The sequence below is a fragment of the Narcine bancroftii genome, chromosome 5, assembly GCF_036971445.1.
Source record: "Narcine bancroftii isolate sNarBan1 chromosome 5, sNarBan1.hap1, whole genome shotgun sequence".
NCBI classification, from domain to species: domain Eukaryota; kingdom Metazoa; phylum Chordata; class Chondrichthyes; order Torpediniformes; family Narcinidae; genus Narcine; species Narcine bancroftii.
This window is the reverse complement of record NC_091473.1, coordinates 49,333,645-49,357,788: the sequence shown is the minus strand read 5'-3', so window position 1 is coordinate 49,357,788 and position 24,144 is coordinate 49,333,645. Positions and strand designations below refer to the sequence as shown.

General features: G+C 41.4%; 1 protein-coding gene and 1 long non-coding RNA gene across 6 annotated transcripts in view; one reads left to right on the top strand and one right to left on the bottom strand.

Moving 5' to 3' along the window:
- Window positions 1-22,464, bottom strand: part of LOC138763364 (uncharacterized) — a 28,221-nt gene extending 5,757 nt beyond the window's left edge. Inside the window, exon 1 of the long non-coding RNA XR_011357512.1 lies at window positions 22,295-22,464. This is a non-coding gene — a long non-coding RNA (uncharacterized lncRNA). The remainder of the gene's footprint in view (window positions 1-22,294) is intronic.
- Window positions 1-24,144, top strand: part of LOC138763362 (MICOS complex subunit mic25-like) — a 680,065-nt gene that overhangs the window by 346,708 nt on the left and 309,213 nt on the right. The window lies entirely within an intron of this gene.

The following is a 24,144-nucleotide window of genomic DNA, read 5'->3' as shown; positions in this document are numbered from 1 at the left end:
GGATGCTATATGTAGAAGTTGCAAGGTGGCTGGCACGACAAGTGGCAGTGCCAAATTTCCAGTGCTTCTGATAAATATGCTGCTGTCATCTCTACCACATCCTCGACCAGCATAACTCCAATCAAGCCTAAGGGAGTAATTCCATTGGGTGGTCAAAGCCTGGACTTGCATAGTTTGCTGCTCCAGTTCAGTAATCCTTGGTTGACGAGATGCAGTAAGCAGGTGTTCCAACTCCGTTTACACCTTCTGACGGTGGGGGGGGGGGGGGGGGGGAGTGGCCAATATTCTATCTTTACTGCAGAGATCGTGGACATAACGAGGTCCGCACGTCTCGCCAACTTGTCAAGGGTAGACGTGCAAAAGACACTCACTAAGTATCCTTGAACTTGACGAGATAAATTTTGGAGGACTCTCTGCTTCCACACATCCCCTTCAATAGGGTCTGCCCCAGCCAGCCTGTGCCTTCTTCTCAGCATTCATGACGGCTTTCCCTAGGCTGTTGGTTGTTAGCAATTTGGCAATACGAGCCTCCTGAGACAGCTGAGTGTGCTCTGGATAGCAGCCTTAAGGATGTCGTAAGGGAGGATACTGTCTGGATTAGCTTGAATATCTTCCACTTCACGGGCAACCTGCTCTGGAAGATGAGCCACAAGTAAACTGAATTTTGTCTTGAGGATTGTGAACCATGCTAGTGCATTGTTAATAAAAGGGTGGGGGGGGGGAAAGAACCTCCAGCTTGACCTCCCCGACCACTCCTGTAAGGGCTTTATCCTCATCTCTTTCCATTTTTAACTAGAAGGTACTGTGAACTATCGGGGTCACCACTTGTAGCAGCTATAATTTACATTAAATACCACAACCAAAAGAATACATTCACTCTTTCTTCAGTACAAAGTGAAGTTGACTTCCTTTATTCTTCTCAGACACAACAATGAATTCTTCATCCCACAAAACACTACCCAGCCATACCCCTTTGAACTTTTCATTGACTCTCCACTATACGGATCATCTCAATGCTCTCAATCCCCTCCTCCTGCAACCGAGATCCATCTGATTTCCGAACTGATCCTCACATACTACATTACCCCAGATCCGTTATTAGCAGTTACTGGCCCTGCTCCCGATGCAGGTAAGGACATGACTGCAACCATAATATCTGATGGATACCAGAATTTGCACTGGAGATGTTACCATGAGCTATCATGCTTTTTTGCTCCAATGTTGTTTAAGGCAAGACATTGCTTGAAACATTTTGTCAGTATAAGGGCCCATTTGGTCTACTATTTCCTCAGCAGTCCTGCCTTATGTGTGGTGCCCATTGAATTTAAGAAGTGCCTCAAAGATCATTTGAATTGCCAAAGTATAGAAGATTACAGTCCAACCACTGATAAATACAATTAGCCAAGATGGATACTTGATGTTTGGTGTGGAGAGAGTGGGCAGAAGATTTTTTTTTTCTGTGTTGTTTGGCTTGATAACATAAATCCAAGTTAGTCAAGGAATAAGAATGCATGTGCCATAATGGCCAAGAGAATATTTGATAGAATTCTTAATTGGTTTAAATGCTTAATGACAGATGTGAGTTGTTTCACTTTAGGAGGTCAAATTTAAAAGTAAACTATACAGTAAATGGCAGGGCCTTTAAAAGTACTGATGTACAGAAGGATCCTGGGATGCAAGTCCACAGCTCACTGTAACACAAATATAATACATGCTTGTGTCCATCTGTCAGACCACTGAGAATAAAAGTCATATTTGCAGCACTTTCTTCAGGCCACATTTGAAACACACAGGAGCTTGCAGAATGCTGGACTCTGAACTCAAACACAATCTGATGGAGGTACTCAGTGGGATGAGCAGGATCTGTGGAAAAAAAAAGATTCCAGATCAAAACCCACTGAAGATGCTCAACCCACTGTGTCTGCCAACAAATTTTTGATGCTGTGTTCATGTCTGTTCCATGTTCAAAATGAAGATATAAGTAAATGATCAGATGTTGTGATTCTAATTCCATCAATGAGTCCCCAGTTTGTGAGTTTACTGGGATTGTATTGGAGTATAAAATAGAAAAAGGTAGAAACTCAGAAAAATAGTTTAATTTCTCTTTCTGCTTTTGTCTTTAAAGCTTTTAAACCGAAGTTTGATGGTATCTCATGGCAAGAGCAACAGAGGCAAAAGGACACTATCATATAAATGCAGAAGAGAGACAGAAATGTCAATACTAATACTGATAAGGGGAGGATGTTGGCAAGAATATCATGAGGAGAGAGTTTATTTGATCAAATACCTCTCTGGGTCCTTTAACATCCAACTGAGCAGAGGCAAATGGTCCTCATTTCAAACTTTAGAAATAAGAGCAGGAGTTGGCCATCGGGCCTGTTGAATTTGCTCCACCATTTAATAAGGTCACAACTGATCTGGCTGTGGACTCAATTCCACTTACACTCTTGTTCCCCATAACCCTTAATTTCCCTATTCTTCAAAAGTATCTGTGTCTTAAATACATTCAAAGAAGCAGGCTCTACTGCTTCCTTGGGCAGGGAATTCTACAGGTTCACTCCTGTCTGGGAGAACAGTTTCCTCTTATCTTTGTCTTAAATTTACTTCCTGAATCTTGAGGCTGTGTTCCCCGATCTGGTCTCACCTGCCAGTGGAAACAATCTCCCTGGTTTAATTTTATCAATTCTTTTCAATTTTTTTTCTGTTTCTATAACATCCATCCCCCATTCTTCTAAACTCCAAGGCAACTCCATCTCTCCTCTGAGGATAGTACTTGAGGCCTTGGAATTCCAGCCACCCTTATGGACCCTTGCCTTGTGTCAGTTTGAAAACTCAGTGCCGCAGCCTGAAAATGACCTTTTCTTCTCCACCCGCCAGCTCCTTCTCACCCCTCTAACCAGCATCCTTTTTTGAATTGTTATTCATCTTCTTTTTGCTTTCCCTGCCACCAACAGCTGTTGCCCTATCAGCACTCGCACGAATATACATCCGTTATTCGATGAAACAGTTATTTTGAGTGATATTTTGCATATATATAGTCCCAATGATCAAACTTTTGTGTAGAATATACATTTTAATTTGAAGCAGAACAAATGATGTGTAAGATTAGCTTTGCTTATTCTGCAATCTCAGTTAGGGTCAAATATCACCTCGAGCTACCCTCTGTTCCCTTTAAGGATATAAATGGAAAATGCTGGAAATATTTTGGAGGTCATACTTCAGAGGTAATCAAAATAACAATAACAATTCTTTGAAAAAAAACTACGCCTCCAATGAATTCAAAATTCCTTTACAACTGTGGGTTCATTTGTGCTTGCAGAAAAGCAATCTACAGATGACAGCTGCCATTGCTCCAGCAACATCTGTTTCAGATTATCAGGTGTTTTACATAATTTCCTCTCCTGACTATTTATTGTCACTCTCTCTTGGGTCTGAAGGGATAGACTTTTGCTGCAGTGTAGTCCTGCAAATGCCTGTGTTCCATCAGCTGCTGGCTGAGGTATTGCCAGCTCATGGATATTTCCATGGCATCAGTAAGGCACTTGAACATCAGAAAATGTGATTTTTTTTTCCCTATCTTTGCCTGTCCCATGGCCTTGCAGGATTCAAAGGAGAGTGAGCTCTTAATGCTTTTATTTCTTGATTATTTTCCAAGTACTAAAGGAGTATAGTATCCACTTACGGTACTTCAACAAAATCAAGCCAGGTCAGAAACTAGACTAAGATCTTCTGGTTTAGGTGATTACACCTGGTGGGGCAATTACTTAGAACACTGCCAAATGACATTTTTTTTCTTTAGAGAATGTGAAATCATAGTGTGAATTCATCATGTGATTTTTTTAAAAATCACATGCATGAGCCTCAATCATTCACATTGGATTCGCAATGCCAACTGTTATGCTACCTAACTGCTTTTCCAATAAAGCAGGCAGTGTTCATGCTTCAGAGTCTGGGCGCACCCCTGAAGACCATTTCATGTGTTGCATCTGAGAGATAAATATTAGTAAATATAGTTTGGCCCCATTTCAAGACTGGATTTATAAGGACTGGCAGAATGAAATCAGCTGTCTTTTTTTAAAGAAGAAAGCCAGTCAATATCTATCAAATTTGTACAATAGAAGTACATTATGATTGAAAAAAATTTCCATCTGCTTAATCAAACATGATTTACTTGGAAACTCATCCACAAGATTGTTGTTAGTTGGATGTAGCTACTTAATTATCACCTGCCTCCATTGTTTTCTTTGATATGTATATTAATGCGGCTTTACAAGGTGAGAAATGGATAAAATAGTCAATATTATTTATAACACCAAGACAATATGGCCAAGCAATCAACATAATTGAACATACCAGGTCATTGGAAGGAGGGCAATGATCCGCCCAGAATTTCTCTAATTCTTGCAAAGGACCAGGTGTAAAATGCAGAATATCAACAAGAACCAAAAGAACATCAAGGATGATAAACAAGAAGTTTGCAGATGCTGGAAAACTGGAGTAACCCACAAACTGCTGGAGAAACTCAGTGGGTCAGGTCCAGGGAAAGCAAAAGACAATGTCTGTCCACTTTCTCGCTATTCATGATGAAGGCTTTCAGCCCAAAATGCTGACTGTCCATTGCTTTCCCTGGATTCTGCTTGAACCGTGTAGTTTCTCCAGCACATTGTGTATTGATTAGGGATGATAATAAGTCCTTTGGCAATAATACATATCTCATTTACACTCTTAATTTTAAAAAAATCTTAACATCCATCTGTAATTTGATTTTTCTCAGTATATTTTTATTTCACTCTTACAGTCACATGCTCACAAAATGTTTATCAGTCTTTGAGCAAAGAACCATTTATTTTGGAGTTTTTTGTATTTTTGGTGTTTCAAGTTTACATATCATTTCACTGTCATCAATTATCATACACTCCTCGCACAATGGTATAAGTTACTGGATGTGTGTCCAGATGCCTGAACTAGGGATGTGGATGGTTGAGTTTATATCCCAACATCCCAACATGGCAGCTACAGAAGATGTATGACAGTATTTAAATAAATCTGAATGCAAATAAAATGAGTACATACACTAAACTATCAGATTGTCATAAAAGCTTGTTTGATTCACCATCATTCTTTAGGGAGGCCAGTCTGTCATCTTTACCCAATTTGATCAATTTGTAACTCCTACCCCGCAAGTGTGGTTGTGTCCTAAATTATCACTTGAAATAGCTTTAAGTTCAGTGGTAATTAGAAGTCAATAACAAATGGTAGTCAACGTCCTTTGAACAAATAGGCATAACATGTTTTAACGTTCCAGGTTAAACATAACCCACACATGTATTCTCTTTAATAGCTGATGTTCCACAATAAAACCACTCCCTGCTGAAAGATTTTTTTTAAAAATGAAGATGGTGTATGGAACAAGCTACTGGACGAGGTTGTTAAAGTAGGTCCTGTTGCAATGTTTAAGAAACATTTGGATGGATTCTTGGATAGGATGGGTCAATAGGGATATGGGTCAAATGTAGGCAGGTGAGACTGTGGTGATTGGGACACTCTGATTTTCATGTGCATGTTGGACCAAAGACTTGTTTCCATGCTGCATGGCTCTATGATTCTAGAATATTAATTTTTTTCTGCTCTCATTTTTTTCACATCAAAATCAGCTTGGTTCTTTTTAAAACCTTTTTAATTGAACGGTTCAACATCAAGACTTTAAAACATAATGGTTAGCCTTGACATGCATAAACTCAGTGGGGAAAATAAGTCTTGATTATTGTATTGCACTGTTCCGGCTACATTTCCAAGCAATTTCTATATTTTTAATTGCTGTGTCACTTTGTTTGACATTATAAATAATGTCTCCTATTATATTCACAATTCTTTCTCGGAGTCCATTGGTTAATTTAGTACAATTTATTGCTACTTACAATGCACATTTTTTAACCTTTATGTGACATATTATGTGTTATATTATTCTGCGTTAGATTTCTTTTTCCGCTTTAGATTCCATTGTAAAACCTGCCCAGAACTTAACAAATATTTCATCACATCTTTTGTGTCTGTTCTCAAATTTTAAAAATGTTTTTGTTTGACAAAACTGCCTTTATTTTCAGTATGATTAGTTTAAAGTAAAAATATTTTATGTTAAATGTTGCCAAGATCTTTAAAAATAAACAATATTGCAAAGATATCTATTATTTCTCTATAATATCGAGATTGTTAAGTCAGATCAATCTATTGTTTTAGCTTTTGATTTAATGTCTTCACCTTTTTTGTTTATTGTGGGATAAAGATATCCCTCTTAAGGCTAACATTGATTGCCTATCCCTAATTGCCCTCAATCTGAGGAAATTGGTAGGTCATTTCTGATGGCAGTTAAAAGTTATCTAATTGCAGCAAGTCTGGAGTCAAACCAGATAAAGACAACATATTGGTCACCTAAAGATTATTAGCCAGCTTGTTGCGGTTTTTCAATACAAATATGTCACCTGTACCGTTGATTGTTTTTATTTCATATTTATATAAATGATCTAATGATGGGATTTGAATTCATGTATTTGGTTCACTGATTAAGACATTTTGATTACTAGTCCAGTGACATCACCATTATCTGAACGACCAAAGGAACTGCTTGCACTAACCATCTGAGACTCTCATATGTACAAAACAATATTTATTTATATAGATGAAATACTTGTCCTACATATATATTGTTTGTGTGTATTCATGTTTATGCCTGGTTGTTTGGAGGATGTTGTTTTGTCAGAATTGTACTTGTATAATTAGATGACAAAAAACTTGATTTTAAGAGTATTACAGGTTGAGTATAAAAGTCGGGTTATTTCGGATGTTATATGTTATTTTTTTCCCCTGTAGGTTCAGAAGTAGTACAATCTTCTTATAGATGGAGGTTTAATACAAGGCTATTGAAGAAACCGGAGTTTATTACTTTTGTTAAGGAGCAGATTACTTTGTTTTTGGCTGAGAATGTTAATTCAGTACGTAGTAATTTTGGATTGTGGGATGCTTTTGAAAGCATATTTATGAGGGCAAATTATTAGTTATACTATGAAAGTTAAAAAGCAATATGCAGCGGAAAGCTTAATGTTAAAGAAACAAATTGCTGAATTGGAAAAGGAATTTCAGAAAGATGTTAAAGAAGATAAAAAAAAGCTGCTTTAATGAAGTTGAAATTACATTATAATACTTTACAAACTTATCAGTATGAGCATCTACTTTATCGATCTAAGGAACATTATTACAAACTGGGTGAGCGAGCTCATAAGTTATTAGCATGGCAATTAAAAACAGAACAGACATCATGAATTATTAATGCTGTGAAAAAGAATTCAATAGTTACCTATAAACCTCAGGAAATTAATGATCAGTTTTATTCATTTATCAAAAGTTATATACTTCTGAGGGAAAGTAGGATGCTGGTTCTATCGAATCCTATTTATCTAAATTAAAGTTACCTGTTTTAGGGGAGGATGAGATTAAAGAATTAGAAGCTCCATTTACGGATTTTGAGATTAAAGAAACTATACAAGAGATGCCAAATGGAAAGTCACCAGGAGATGATGGATTTTCTGTTGAATTTTATAAAGTATTTTATGAAGATTTATCCTCTATATTTGGAAATGTGTTGCAGCAAGTCACAGAGGAGCAGTTGTTACTGGAATCTTGTTCAAGTGCTATAATTACTGTGATTCCTAAGAAAGATATGGACCCATTGAAAGTATCTTCGTAGAGACCTATTTCTTTATTAAATGTAGATTATAAAATTATAGTGAAGGCGCTAGCGAATAGACTTGCTAAATATTTACCTCAGTTGATACATATAGATCAAACAGGTTTTATTAAAAATAGAAATGCGTCTGATAATATTCTTAGATTGATAACATTATTCAATGCATTTAGACAGCAACCCAACTATTCAATGCTGGTTGCACCGGATGCGGAAAAAGCCTTTGATAGGGTCGAGTGGAATTTTTTGTTTAAGGTGTTAGAGAAGTTTAATTTTGGCCCTTATTTTATGGGCTGGGTTTAGGCCTTATATACAAACCCAGCTGCTAGGGTGGTGACAAATGGTCAAATTTCCTTATCATTTAACTTAACGTGTTCAACTCGACAAGGTTGTCCATTGTCACCAGCCTTATTTGCATTGGCTATTGAACCATTAGCTCAGACAATAAAACAGAATGACAAGATTAAAGGAATGAAAATTGAGTGGATGAATATAAGATTAATTTATTTGCGGATGATGTGCTGGTATATTTGACAGAACTGGAACTGTCTTTGAAATTACATGACCAAGATTGTTTGTTAAAATTTGGAGAGCTATCTGGATATAAAGTAAATTGGGATAAGAGTGAAATATTGCCAGTTGGGGATGGAGATTATTCAGAATATAAAAGTATTATAAAATTGAAGTGGTCAGATAGAATTAAATATTTGGGAGTGGTAATAAATGCAGACTACCAGTCTTTATATAAATTGAATTATGTCCCGTTATTAAAAAGGATTAAAATGGATTTGATTAAATGGAAAGATTTGCCGTTAACATTAATTGGTCGATTAAATTGTGTTAAAATGAATATTTTTCCTTGAATTCAATATTTGTTTCAGTCTATACCATGTTTACTTTCAAAGGGTTTCTTTCAGGACCTGAATAGGGCAGTGCAGGAGTTTTTATGGAAAATAAAATTAGGCTGAGTAGCTTTACATAAACCTACATGGAAATATGCTTTAGGTGGATTGCAGTTACCTCACTTTCAAAATTATTATGATGCAACTCAGTTGAAATTTGTTAGCAGATTGATGGATGTGGACCAACCTCTGAGTTGGGCCAAGGTGGAAATGGCTTGTATATCTGAAGTTGAGATACATCAGTTTATATTTAAATGGAATGTGGATTTATTGTGGGAATGTAATATGCCGGTATTAAAACATTTGTTAAGGATATGGGTTAAAAGAAACAGGGTTTTAGGATCAAAGGGTAAATTCTCAATTCAAACCCCATTATATCATAACCAGCTTATTTTTTTTTCAATGTTTAATAATCATTTAAAGAGATGAAATTCTCAGGGCATAAAGATAATTCAAGACTGTTTTGAAGAAGGCCAATTTCTTTCTTTTATTCAATTGAGGGAGAAGTTTGATATATCTGTAAATTCTTTGTATATTATCAACTCAGAGCTTTGATAAAATATAATTATGGTAAACAGATGAATTTACCCATATAACCATATAACCACATAACCACTTACAGCATAGAACAGGCCAGTTCGGCCCTACTAGTCCATGCCGTTACAAATCCCCACCCTCCTAGTCCCACTGACCAGCACCCGGTCCATACCCCTCCAGTCCTCTCCTCTCCATGTAACTATCCAGTCTATCCTTTGTTGATGAAATTTGAGTCTTTGATTTCTTCTGTACCTAAGAAAGGTTATATTTCAGATATGTACCAATTATTACAGGATAGTATGGATAAACCGGAATGGGAGAAATCTAGGCTTAAATGGGAAAGTGATTTAACCTATATTTTTCCGGAAGATAATTTGGAAGTTATGTCTTCTGATGGTGTAACTAAAGTGACGAATGTACGTTATGGAATGGTAATTATAATTTTTTACATCAGTTATACTTGACTCCAGAGAAATTGAAAAAATATGGATTTAGTAATTCGGATTCTTGTTTTAGATGTGGACTATGTACTGGAACATTATTTACATGCTGTTTGGTCTTGTTTTAAAGTACAACCATTTTGGGAAGGAATTAGATTGGTTTTGGAAAAATTATTTAAGATTAAATTACAGTTAGACCCATCAATCTTTTTGTTGGGATATATGGTTTCTTTGAAAGGACTAGGGTTGGATAAATTTCAAATGGCATTTGTACGTCTAGTGTTATCTGTAGCACGAAAATGTGTACCTAGTACTTGGAAGGATAATGTGGAGGTTAATATAACACGCTGGCAAAATGAGTTGAGAAATTGTATTATTATTGAAAAAATTACATGTAATCTGCATGATAATTATTCATTTTTTGTTAATATGTTGTCTTCTTATTTGGAGTATATGAATTTAGAAATACATTGACATATTGTTTATAATCACTGTATTATCTTTATATTTGGCTCCCCTTAAGGGGGCTGGCTGAAGGGGTGGGAGGGTGGGCGTGGTTTTTGTTTTTTGTATTTTTATATATTAAAAAAATTCTGTTATGTTTGATTGTGAGTTGTTTAAATTCTTTTAAATAAAGTTATCAAAAAAACTTGATTTTATTTGAAAGCTCTGAGTTAATGAATGTTGTTTATATTTGAATTTATTTCCTCTTGCTTATTCTCCTGCTGTAGTTTAATGATACAACCCCTTCATCTCCCCTTTCCTTTTTTCTAAAATGACCACTGCCGAAACAGCATAAAGAGCAAATTTTTAAATAGTCAAATTTAAAAGGTATAAACCCAGCTAAAATTGAGGTAAAGAAAGCTTTGACAGCTGAATAGTCATTTCTTGGCATTGAGATTTTGTAACTTGCCTAAATGCTTTAACTGACCTTGATGCGGATGGAAAAGAGGTCAGATGGTGCATGTATTCTTTGGCTGTGTTATTTGCCTGAGGGATTGAGAATTACATGACCAAGTAACATTTTAGCTGTGACATTGCCATTTCAGCCCATTTGCTATTGAACCTCATACTATCTGTGTATTACCACACACATCCCTGAGTCCAATAGTAAGACCTTTATGAGACTCTTACACACTTCAGGAACTGAACCCGGAACCTTGAAAGAGTGGCATTTTGAAGGTGTTGTGCATTGATCCATTGAGATGGCAATGAGAGTTCCATAAGAATCCATCGAAATTCACTGTTATGAGATGTGTGTTCAAGAAGTTACAACCAAACAAGAACAGAAGTACCTTTCTTAAAGTCCTATCTAAACAGTTGTCATCTCAAAATAGGACTGTATAGTTCCCAGTTTTTCACTGCTATGTGATCCAGATTTCATTTTACCTAGAGTAGAACATAGCAGCAATCATTTTTGGATGATATTATGACAATTGCAAAATTGAACATGTGGTCTATACTAATGCATCAGACCTGTTCCTGGAACCTTTGGACTTCAAACACTACACAATATCCATAACCTCATAAATTACATCTGAAAGTCTTAAATGTCCCAGACATGGAACAGGCCCATGTGCATTAGGACTGCCTAATATGCTTGTTTGTTTTTTTTTCTCACTTTTTAACGGGACATGTGTTGACACCAGAAAATCTGGCTGGCCAGAACCCAAGCATCTTCAATCTACACTCCTGACGAAGGGCTCAGGCCTGAAATGTTGACTGCCTTTCACTTCATATGGGTACTGTGTGATCTGCTACCCATTTGTTCTAATTCTAAATTAATCCCATTCTCATTCTCCCCACATTTTCTTCAACTCATCCCAAATTCCTCCACAAACCAACACACGAGAGGCAATTTACCGTGGCCAATTAATCTCCCAACTGATATGTATAATCACTTGGAAAAACCTGAGGCTGTATCAAAACCCCTTGCATCCTGCTGACAGGGCCACAAGCTTTGTTGAAGTTCAAGTTTATTATCACAAGTTTATTGTCATAAAGTGCAGCGAAAAAGTTTGTCTTTCAGAGCAGTCCATCAAGACATCCCATACTTTGTATAGCAATATGACGCAGGATAGAAGTTCAGAGAGAGATCAGTTGGTACAGAGCAAAGGCAGTGTAATTTTATTTGTGTGAGGTTTATTCAGAAGTCTTATAACAATTCAATTAATACTTCCCTATAAAGTAAATGGTCTGCCACAAAATCTCTATTTTTCCTTGTGAGTGGCAATTTGCCTAAACACCTATGATCTCTCTCTCTAAAATTTAGTCTCTTTGGGTCATCTCAACATTGCAGGTCTAAACATTGATTGACAGCTTGAAGTCTTTGTGATGCTGTTCAGTATGGGCAGAGTATAATCAACACTGTCTTTCTTTGGCTTGGCTTCGCGGACGAAGATTTATGGAGGGGGTAAAAGTCCACGTCAGCTGCAGGCTCGTTTGTGGCTGACAAGTCCGATGCGGGACAGGCAGACATGGTTGCAGCGGTTGCAGGGGAAAATTGGTGGGTTGGGGTTGGGTGTTGGGTTTTTCCTCCTTTGCCTTTTGTCAGTGAGGTGGGCTCTGCGGTCTTCTTCAAAGGAGGTTGCTGCCCGCCAAACTGTGAGGCGCCAAGATGCATGGTTTGAGGCGAGATCAGCCCACTGGCGGTGGTCAATGTGGCAGGCACCAAGAGATTTCTTTAGGCAGTCCTTGTACCTTTTCTTTGGTGCACCTTTGTCACGGTGGCCAGTGGAGAGCTCGCCATATAACACGATCTTGGGAAGGCGATGGTCCTCCATTCTGGAGGTCGACAGCATCGAGTCCACGCTGCTGAAGAAATCAACACTGTAGCAGCTGAATATAATATCAATACATTGCTATGTTGCTATTCATTGGGTAAGAAGATGCATTGATGGGCTCACATTCCAAGCTAATGAAGTCTGCAATAATTCACCAATGAAAAATCCATTATAAAAATCCAACTGAGGTTCATTTGAAGTCACTGCTCCAATTGACCATTTTGATACACACTGGGTCACAATTGAAGTACCTGTAGTAGAAGCATCATGTTTCACTCAGTGTGTCATCATTCAATCTAATTGGCGAGGGACATTTTATTTCACTAGTACCTTCTCAACTAATCCAGTCAATTTTAAAGGAGAGAATCCTGTGCAAGGACAACACAGAGTGGTTGTTTCCCTGCCGTGCATGTTCCCTTTCTCTTGGAATCTTGACTCAAGAGGTGGACATGATGTGTTGTATGAGCAGAACATGTAAAACCTGTCATTCCCAGGAGAATTCCATAGACAGCCAAGTAAGCAAGATTGGGCAAACTTCTCCCCATGACCAGCCTGTGCTGACAGAAAACAGCCACCCATTAGTCAGATTCTGCAGTCATTGAGAAGGGGGTAGAAATTGCAAGATAGTCATCAATTTTGCACTGGGACTCATAAGCAACAGTTGCAGGAATTGCAAGATAGCTGCAATGCAGTACGTCTAAATATTTCACAACCACACAAATCTCTTTGCTCCTCTTTCTCTGGCATCAATTGCTGTCTTTGACAGAGTTGTGCATCCTGCAGCATAAACCACACAATCTCTGGGATGGGATCAAAATGAGTGAAGACATCAGTCAGTGTTAACTGCATTGTTTGAGTATCTTCACATACATCCATGCTATTAAGAATTCCTCTAGTGTGGCACAGCAGGGTATGTGGCAGTGCATGTATCCCACAAGTTGGTACATTACAACCATTGACCACTCTAGCACAGATACAATCCTTTTCGCCCATCCAGACTGTGCTGAACTATTTTTCTGCCTTGTCCCACTGACCTATGCCTTGAGCATAGCCCTCCATACCCTTACCATTTCAATTTTTTCTTAAATGTCAAAATGGTATTCACCACTTCAGTTGGCAGCTTGTTCCACACTCTCACCACTCTCTATGTGAAGTTCCCCTTAATGTTCCCTTAAACATCCCCCTTTTTACTCAAAACCCATGTCCTCAAGTTCTTGTCTCACCCAACCTCAGGGGGAAAAGCTTGCTTGTATTTTCCCTATCTATACCCCTCTATTTCAATTTAAGTGAGAGAGGATTTCTCACTTAAGTGAGTGAAGCACACATTCTCCTGGCTCCATGTGAGAGCATGAAGATTGGATCCTCCATGGTCCTTGTCATCTCATTATTTAGCTAGGCAGGCTTGATAATACATTAGACATCTGATTGGGCATGCAAATCATCAGTTCCATGAAAGTTGCTGAATTTGGTATTCTGGGACCTTTGGGGATTATAGGTGCATGAACTCCCCAACACCTTTTGAGCCCCAGCACCAGATTCTGGCTAAGATGTGAAACGTCAACTGCCTTTTGTTTTCCTTTTCTTTTTAAAATATTTTTATTAATTTAAATGACAATAAATGTGTACAGTACAATTATGAGATGTGCCTCAGAAAAAGGAAGATAAAAAAACCCCTGCAAGCATAATCATACGAATGAATTCCAAAGCACGGCCATAATAAAGAAAGGACATAATAGATTTAAATTCAGCAAAACCTTTAAACTGTAATTATATTTGAAATATAGTGATCAATGAAGAAAAAAAAACCTTTTAATCAAAACCCCTTCCATTTGACAAGGTTGGAAAAAAAAACCTAACATGTGGGTATCGAGTGACAACATCTCGGAAACCGACAACACAACATCGAGGTTTAGAACAGCCTGAAAACTTTAGAATATGATAAAAGGGCCCCATGTCTTTGAAAATGTTGTATTTGAATCTTTAATGGCATATCTAATTTTTTTCTAAGCTTAGACAAGACATAATATTATTTAGCCCTTGTATGTGTGTAGGTGGAGTGCTATCTTTCCATTTGATGAATATTACACGTCTGGCTATCAATGAAATAAAAGATAAAAATTTAGCTTTGAGATGAAGTCAGTAAAACATCATCATTATCAGATATTACAAACAGAGCAATTAAAGGGCAAGGCTCCAATTTAACCTGAGTGTGTGAAAAAAAATCTTTCCAAAATTTTTCTAGGCTTGGGCAAAACCAAAACATGTGAACCAAGGAACCTTCTGCAATTTTACATTTGTCACATAGAGGATTTATATCTGAATAAAAACAAGCTAATTTAGCTTCAGATAAATGTACTCTATGGATCACTTTAAATTGCAATGTAATGTCGTGCACAAAGGAAGTAGTATTAGTCAAATTACAAATGGAGTCCCAAACCTCGTCAGAGAATGAAAGATTCAAATCCTGTTCCCAATTGCTCCTGATTGTAACTAATGTGGCTGATCTTAAATCACGGAATTTATTATAAATAAGAGATATTAAAACTTTGTGAGAAAGTTAAAAATCTAAAAGTAAATCAAGAATATTTTTAGCCTCAGGAATTTGCAGAAAATTGAGAATCTGAGATTGAGCAAAATGTCTAACATGTAAATATCTAATAAAATGTATATTTGGTAAGTTAAATCTTGCCACCAATTATTCAAAGAAGCAAAACTATTATGAATAAAAAGGTATTTGAAATGTATAACATCCAATCTATGCCAATCATTAAAAACTCTGTCCTGCAAAGAATATTTTAAAAAAGGTGATTAGATATGTAACGGAGGATTAAAACCATGTACCCAGATGTTTTTTGCTTATGTGGAACTGACGACACTGGGTCCACACGCAGGTCACCTTACTTTCAGAACTAGCAGATGTAATTAAACTCAGCCATGGGGACTTATCTGAAGATACACTTTGAAATGGAATTCCACTGTGAGGCCCAGGGAAAGCAGTTGTCAAATGCAACACTCTGAAATTGACGAATTGGTCACAACCTGTCTTGCTCGAGAAGTTTTAATAAGTCTTTGTATCTACGAGATAAACCAGGAAATCATAACATCCTGGTTCCATAATAATTAATCTTCTAAATTGTAGAATATAATGTTCAGCTTTGATTTTGACTGACAAATGTTAGAAGGAGTAGGCGCATGATTAATTGTTTTTGGGGTATATAAGCCTGTGGTCCTGCTGCTGAAGTTTAGACTCTCCGAGGGGTGGGAACACCCCTTGTCAAGAAGGAAGAACAGCCAGAGTCCGAGCAATATCCTGGTCGGGGGAGGTGGAGAAGCTGCTACCGGCGCCCTGACAACCTACTACAAGTGTGCAGTCGTTGCCTCGCTTCAGCAGTTGGGACCAGTCCAAGCGTTGATAAGTATAGTTGGGAAGGGTTTGCATATTGTAGTGGTATATTGTGAAATCAGCTTTTGAATTAGTAATAAACATTTGTATAAACTGAACTACTCTCGGTGTGTGTGTCTATTTTCTTTCGGTAGCTCAAACACTGTGACCAATCTAAAATGAACAAAATGAGAGGTATAAGTTTACCCAAGACAATTGGCGCTGCGAGCAGGGTTGGTCTCAAGATGTTTCGCCGAAAGAAAGAGGTGAGCCCTGAGCAGTTCTTGATTCCTGGATGGACTTCCAAAGACGATGGGTTTGGCATGTTGGCCAATACCCTGTCTTTGTTGGGACCACCCATTAGTTGGGATGAGAAGTTAGACCCATCAAGTGCACCTCTGGGAGAGCGGGTTGCCACTCTCCTTCGAGAAAGTAAATTTCCTGATAAAAAGGGAACGCTGACGAATGGTTTTTGGTTGCTGGCCACAGCATTACGCCACTCCGTTCAGCGTGAAGCAGAATCAATTCAAAGAGAAGTAGAATCTCAGTGCAAAAGAAAGCAATTAGAGGAGGAGCTAGAAGTCCTGCGACAATGCTGTTCCATGATGAGCGAGATTGTTCGCACCAGTCAGGACAGAGCCAAAGAATGGGAAGATAAGCATGTCCAAATGATCTGCCGTAATATTAAACTCTGGCAGCAGCTCTGTGCAGATAAGGAAAGGCATGGAGTAGAACCCGATCCATATCGTACTCATGCCATGATAAGGAATGGTGACGATCCTGATGTAATTGAGGATTGGGATGGGAATATCTGGAATGACAATGGTAATAATGCAGATACTCCTCAGCATGTGTCTAACATACTACCCTCTCCACCTGCTGTTCACGTCCGCCCTATAAGGCAGCAGATTTCCCAAACAGACAGAAGGGGGGATGATGTAAGGGTAGAGATGGAAGGGATAGATACCCCGGTTTCCCATGTGGACCCAGGGGAAAATACCCAAACCCCTGCTTATGCTCTATGGCCTACTCCCTCAACTGGATGGCCTCAACCTCCTCCCCTGGACTGGGTGGAGGTCCCTGTGGGGCCAAAGTGGGAACAGGGGTCGGAAGGAGTCAATGATCCGTGACATCTCTATAAAAGAACTGGCTGCCATTGGAGATCGATTTAGGCAAAAGGCAGGAGAAACTCTGGCAACCTGGCTCCTGCGTGTCTGGGAACAAGGAGGGGGTAATGTATTTTTAACCCCTGAGGAATTGTTGGGATTAGGAACATTGACTACTGATATCCGGGTCACTGCTGAGCTGCGGGGTAGAGGGAGAGAGATGGATTACTTACTTACTACTCTAGGGGATGCCCTGCTACGAGTATACCCATCACCAATAGATTGGGATTTACATTTGCAAAACAATTGGAGAACCCCAGAGGAGGGTATAGCATTAATTCGTCAACAGGCCCTGGCCTCTGCCTTGAATGCAGTGCATTTGAGGCTGTGGGTACAAGGGGGGAGCCCTGATGAAGAGATATTTACTGCCGGAATGCATACCAGATTGGTTCGTTCCGCCCAACCCAGCACACGGGGATTGGTTCTGTCCGTAACTAGTCCGCTAATTGGGCACCCTGTGTCTGAGGCGATGCATGCCTTATCTAGGCTTCGAGAATTAGAATTGGGAGGTAAAATCCATTCATGTACAGCCCAGGTTAAATCAGACAAGCAGGATGAAAGGAGAGGGGCTGCTGTTAATAACGGACCGACAAGAAAGGACCTTTTCTAACCTTGTTAAAGTTAGGCATACCTAAAAGTGATATTGATGGGAAACCTACTGCGGTCCTTTATGCCCTTTATAAGAGAAAAGCAGGGGAACATCATCCCCAGCTGCTGAGTCCTCCTGGCCCAGCTGTGCTTTCTGCTCCCACTGCTGCTTCTATCGAGCTGGCTTCTCTTGCTCCAGTTACTCATGATGAGGTAAAACAATGGGTTAAACAGGCTCTTAAAGATAACAATAGCATGTGGTCCTGGAAGCCCCCGAACCCTTCTGAAGCCTGAAGGTGTAGGCAGGATTCCCGTGTCTACTCCATCGAGACATGGCGCACACACGGGGATCCGCAGCCCTACATACCGTTAACAATCCACTGGGGTGGGGGTAATGATTGCCAATATTTGGCCTTGGTCGACACCGGTGCGGAGCACTCGGTGATTCCTGGTAACCCCGACCTCTGGACTGGACCGGCCTTTCGAATAGAGGGGTTGGGAGGAGCGGTCACCCTGGCAAAGGAAATAAAAGTCTGTGCCATAGTGGGTGATAGCTCTTCCCCTGTCTGGTTACATGCCCTGGTGGCTGCTACTGACGAGTGTATCCTGGGTATTAATATGTTGGCCGGTATGGCCCTAAATACTAGCCAAGGGGGATTTGAATTTGGAATTCGAACTATTACAAAAAAACTAGTAGTGGGTCAGGCTAAGTGGGATCCTGTGATGGTGCCAGCCCCCATGAAACCGGTGTGCATTCCACAATATCGTCTCCCTGGGGGGCAGAAAGAGATTACTGCCACCATCGATGCTCTGCAAGAAGAAGGGGTAGTGAGGCCCGCAACGTCGCCCTTTAATAGCCCTGTTTGGCCAGTCCAGAAGCCGGACGGCTCCTAGAGAATGACAGTTGATTATCGTTTTTTGAACAAACATGCCCCACCACTTGCTTCGGCAGTTCCGGACATTGTTACCCTTATTGAAAACATTGCTACTGGGAACTCAGGAACATGGTATGCTGTCATTGATCTCGCTAACGCCTTCTTCAGTATTCTTATAGCTGAGGACTCACAGGATCAGTTCGCCTTTACCTGGAAGGGGCGCCAGTATACCTTCACCCACCTTCCAGTATCGCCTTCCCTCTCAATTCACCATTATATTGATGATGTGGCCTCCTGGAGCCTCTGGCAGAAACAAGAGGGTCGCCGAGTCCCACTGGGATTCTGGTCACGTACCATGCCCGAGGCTGCCACTCGTTATTCTGTTTTTGAACAACAGTTACTAGCCTGTTACTGGGCCCTGCTAGAGACTGAAAGAATGACAGGTGATGCAGATGTTCAATTGCGACCTGCACTTCCTATAATGAATTGGGTCCTGGCTAATGATGCTAATCTAAAGATCGGGAGGGCTCAGCAGTCTTCTATTGTTAAATGGAAGTGGTATATTCAGAGTCGTGCGACCAGAGGGCCTGAAGGGGTGGGCCGCGTACACGAACAGGTGGCTTACCATCCCAGGTCAGGAACTCACTTATCGGAGGAGGGGGATGGTGGCTCCAGTCAGTATGCTGAGTTGAAGGCAGTCACTTTACCACTAGATCCCCATGATCACCCTCTTCGCCTGTTTACTGATTCCTGGGCTGTGGCTAATGGACTTGTGGTATGGATGCCTGATTGGCAAAAGAACAACTGGATGATACATGACCGCCCAGTATGGGGCAAAGAGTTGTGGCAGCTGTTGTGGGATGCTTCCCACCATCATGAGATAACCGTTTATCACGTTGATGCCCATACCAATATGGCGACTAACATGGCTCAACATAATGCAGTAGCAGATCAGCTTGCCACTATCAGCTGTGCTGATACCGTCCCCCTGGCTCGATGGGCACATGAACAGAGTGGTCATTTGGTGGAGAAGGGATCAGCTATGAGGGCCCGTACACATGCTTTATCCGTCCATCAGGATGATGTCCGCATGGTCGTACGTACATGCCCAGAATGTCAGCTTGTGAAGTTCCATACCGTTCCACCTGGTCCGCATGGCCGAATAAAACGGGGTGCTCACTCAGCTGCAGTCTGGCAAATTGATTACATAGGCCCCATGCTAGACTGTATGGGTAAACATTACGTCCTAGTAATGGTTGACACCTTTTCGGGCCTGGTTTTTACTTTTCCACCCAAGACGGCTGACCAAGCTAGCACTATCCAAGGACTAAACCATTTGATTTATCGTTATGATGTTCCAGAGGAGATTCACTCTGATAATGGCTCGCACTTCTCCGGGAAAGCAATCTGTGATTGGGCAAATGACAACGGTATTTTATGGGTTCACCATGTTCCTTATTACCCGCAGGCTGCCGGGTTAGTTGAACGAATGAACGGCTTACTGAAGGAACAAATTCATTTGTTAACATCACTGGGGACCCAGAAGGGATGGTGTCATGTGCTGCAGCAGGCAGTCGACAATTTGAATCATCGCCCTTTAAAAGGAGTTACACCTTTCCACCGACTTCTTCACGCTCCTGAACTACAGCCTATTCCAGAGGAAAAACAGTCATTTCCCCCCATTCCCGAACTAGAGAATGTTGGACAAAAGGTATGGGAGGCACCACCAGGTAGTGGCCCTCCTGTAAAAGGGGAAATAGTGACACCTGCCCAGGGTAACACTCGGTGGGTAGCTATTGAGGGACAGGATGATTTAGTCTGTGTAAACACTGAACGCTTATGGTATCGTGAGTGACATGTGTCAGGCTTCTTTGTTCCAGGTTCTCCATTTTACACTCCTGGTGATCTGGCTTAACAGCTGCTTTGATGCCAGCAATTGGATTTGTAATGTCGAGGACGTTCCAAGGGAGTTCCCCGTGGGAAACACGGTCCGATGCATTACACCAAGGAAGTCCTCGGTCACCCGCCTCAAGTGCAGCTTATATAAATATGTTATTGTTCAGCATGTTTCAAAATCTGTTCGTGAGCTCCAGTATCTGTGTATTGTGGCCAACAAGGATAATTTGAGGCTTGGTTGGAATCCTTTCTCATGGCTAACTGCTACATTTGGGGGAGTGGGCCACACTATCCTCCGTTGGTTGCTCGCGTCATTGCTTATCTTTGTAATTGTTGTTTTGATTTCTCTTTTTTCGCTCCCTCTGTACTCAAATACTGGTTAGGCCTCGCAAATGACAGATTGTGACCAAGGGGTGGAATGTAATGGAGGATTAAAACCATGTACCCAGATGCTTTTTGCTTATGTGGAACTGACGACACTGGGTCCACACGCAGGTCACCTTACTTTCAGAACTAGCAGATGTAATTAAACTCAGCCATGGGGACTTATCTGAAGATACACTTTGAAATGGAATTCCACTGTGAGGCCCAGGGAAAGCAGTTGTCAAATGCAACACTCTGAAATTGACGAATTGGTCACAACCTGTCTTGCTCGAGAAGTTTTAATAAGTCTTTGTATCTACGAGATAAACCAGGGAATCATAACATCCTGGTTCCATAATAATTAATCTTCTAAATTGTAGAATAGTATGTTCAGTTTTGATTTTGACTGACAAATGTTAGAAGGAGTAGGCGCATGATTAATTGTTTTTGGGGTATATAAGCCTGTGGTCCTGCTGCTGAAGTTTAGACTCTCCGAGGGGTGGGAACACCCCTTGTCAAGAAGGAAGAACAGCCAGAGTCCGAGCCACGTCCCGGTCGGGGGAGGTGGAGAAGCTGCTACCGGCGCCCTGACAACCTACTACAAGTGTGCAGTTGTTGCCTCGCTTCGGCAGTTGGGACCAGTCCAAGCGTTGATAAGTATAGTTGGGAAAGGCTTGCATATTGTAGTGTGAAATCAGCTTTTGAATTAGTAATAAACATTTGTATAAACTGAACTGCTCTCGGTGTGTGTGTCTATTTTCTTTCGGTAACTCAAACACTGTGACCAATCTAAAACGAACAAGATGAGAGGTATAAGTTTACCCAAGACAAGATATAATGGGACTAGAAAGGGAAAAGTTCTGAAATCCAACAAACCTTCTAAAATAGTGCCCATATTCTCAAAGCATGTTTCATTATTGGATTATTAGTTAGCTTATGTAAAAAGTATTCTTAGTAAAATTCAATTCCACTTCTATCCATGAAGGATGGTCCTTTAGTTTTCCATGGATGCTGCATGACCTACTGAGTTTCTCTAGTACTTTTATGTATGACACCACATCCTATATACCTGGTGTGGTACTTGTATGATATTTTTAACATATCTGTCAGTAAGTTGGCATGAAGATGGCAGGTGGAACATAAAGGCTTAAGACTGGAATATCAGAATATGAAGCAGTCTGATGGAGCTTGGTGACTGTCGCTCAAGAAATAAAGCTAAGAAGAAAGAAAACAAAATTTTGGGATGTGGATCTAGAGAGGAGAAATATTAATTTTAGGAGCTGAGACCAAATTTGGCTTTATAAGGATGTATCTGTATTTGTATGATCAGTTGTGCTTTCTGTTTCACAAAAGAGCTATAGAACTATTGGGGGGGGGGGGGGGGGAATGGCTTAAAAAACGATTTTGTTACATTTCGATGAGAGGGAAGATTGGGACAGAATTTGTGGAATAAGTAGAGCATCTGAGGCCTTTCTGGATATAGGTACAGTGAAACCTCATTAGAACGCGATTCGTTAATCTGTGGAATCGCTTGTAGCGCGGGTGTCTGTGGACCCCAAACATTGATTTTAGGAGCCAGACTAACAGCCACACACTCAAAAATGGACTCTTATAACTCACTTACAAGATGTATCAAGCATAGAAACGTAGAAAATGGGAGCAGGAGAAGGTCATTCAGCCCTTTGAGTCTGCACTGTGGTGGCGCACATCCTCATGGTGAACTGGCCCCGCTTGTATCGCCACATGGCAGGGCAGCCATGGGGAAATCGCATCGTCAGAGGTTTCTCTCTGACTCCAGCATCCCTTCCAGCCTGCGCACCCTGGGCAGCGATTACGATGTCACAATGCACAAGGTGACAAGGTGGATTATGAGCAACTGGCTCAGGCACAGGGGAACGATGGGGCCTTGCGGACTGCCATCTCGGGCCTCAAACTCAAGGATGTCCGAGTGCCCAGCAGCCTAGACACATTGCTCTGCAACGTCTCAGCAGGCACGCTACGCCCCGTGGTCCCACCGCACTGGAGAGCGAAGATCTTCAGTCTGATCCACGACCTCACTCACCCAGCAGTAAAGACAACCGTGCAGAAGGTTGCAGAGCAGTTTGTGTGGCACAGGCTGAAGAAGGAGGTGGCGGAACTGGCCAGGAACTGTACCAGGTGCCGGACCTCCAAGGTCCAGTGACATACGCGAGCCCCCATCCAGAACTTTGACCCGGCGGTTCACAGATTCCAACACATCAACGTTGATGTCATCGGGCCCCTGCCGGTGTCCAAGGAGGCACATTACCTCCACATGGTGGTGGATCGGGCCACAAGGAGGCTGGCGGCCGTCCTGGTTAAGGAGGCCTCCACGGAGACGTGCGCCAGGACTCTGGTCAGCCAATAGATATCGCCCATTTCAGAGTCCCGGTGCACATACTAGCGACAGAGGGGTGCAGTTCATGTCTGCCCTGTAGACTCAGATGGCGAAGCTCTTGGGGGTCAAGTTCCACCACACCGTAGCATACCACCCGCAGTCCAATGGGTTGGTGGAGAGGTTCCACAGGCAACTGAAGGCATCGCTTATGGGCAGGCTCTCTGGACCAGACTGGGCAGACGAACTACCCTGGGCCCTCCTCGGGATTAGGACGGCACCCAAGGAGGACCTGCAGGCTTCAGCAGCGGAGTTGGTCTATGACGTACCTTCGCCCAGACCCTGACACCACGGCCACCGACAAAAACCTGCTGGTGGACCTATGCAGGCGAATGGCTTTCCTAGCTCCCTCACCCCCAGTGCGCCACGGCACCCGGCCATTTCATCTCCTCAAAGAGCTCAACTCGGCCCAGTTTGTTTTCGTGCAGAGGGGACCACAAGGTGCACCACTACAGTGACCATACGAGGGGCCATACAAAGTCTTGCACCAGTCCGGTGGAACCTTCACCCTGGACGTTGGGGGGAGATAGGAACTTTTTTACGGTGGACCTGAAGGCAGCCCATCTGGACTTATCACAGCCGGTGCAGATGGCTGCGCCCAAGTGCTGGGGCTGGCTGCCAAAGCGACAGGACGCGTAGCTGTTTTTGGCGGGGGGGGGGGGTTGTGTGGCAGCGCACATCCTCATGGCAAACTGGCCCCGCTTGTATCGCCACGTGGCAGGGCAGCCACGGGGAAATGGCATCGTCAGAGGTTTCTCTCTGACTCTAGCATCCCTTCCAGCGCGCACCCTGGGCAGCAATTACAATGTCACAATGCACCAGGTGACTGAGCTCATGCTGCCCTTAAAGGGGCGTGCTGAATTTGAATAAAAACTGTCGTTAATGACCCTCAATGTGGTGGCTGTGTTTCTTCCACTGCTCACACCACCACAGCACCTCCATTCAATATGATTGTGGCTGATTTTGTGACCTCACTACCCTATTCCTATTATCTTTCCATACCCTTTGACCTGAAGGCCACATCCAACTCCCTTTTGAATATGTCGAGTGAAATGGCCTCC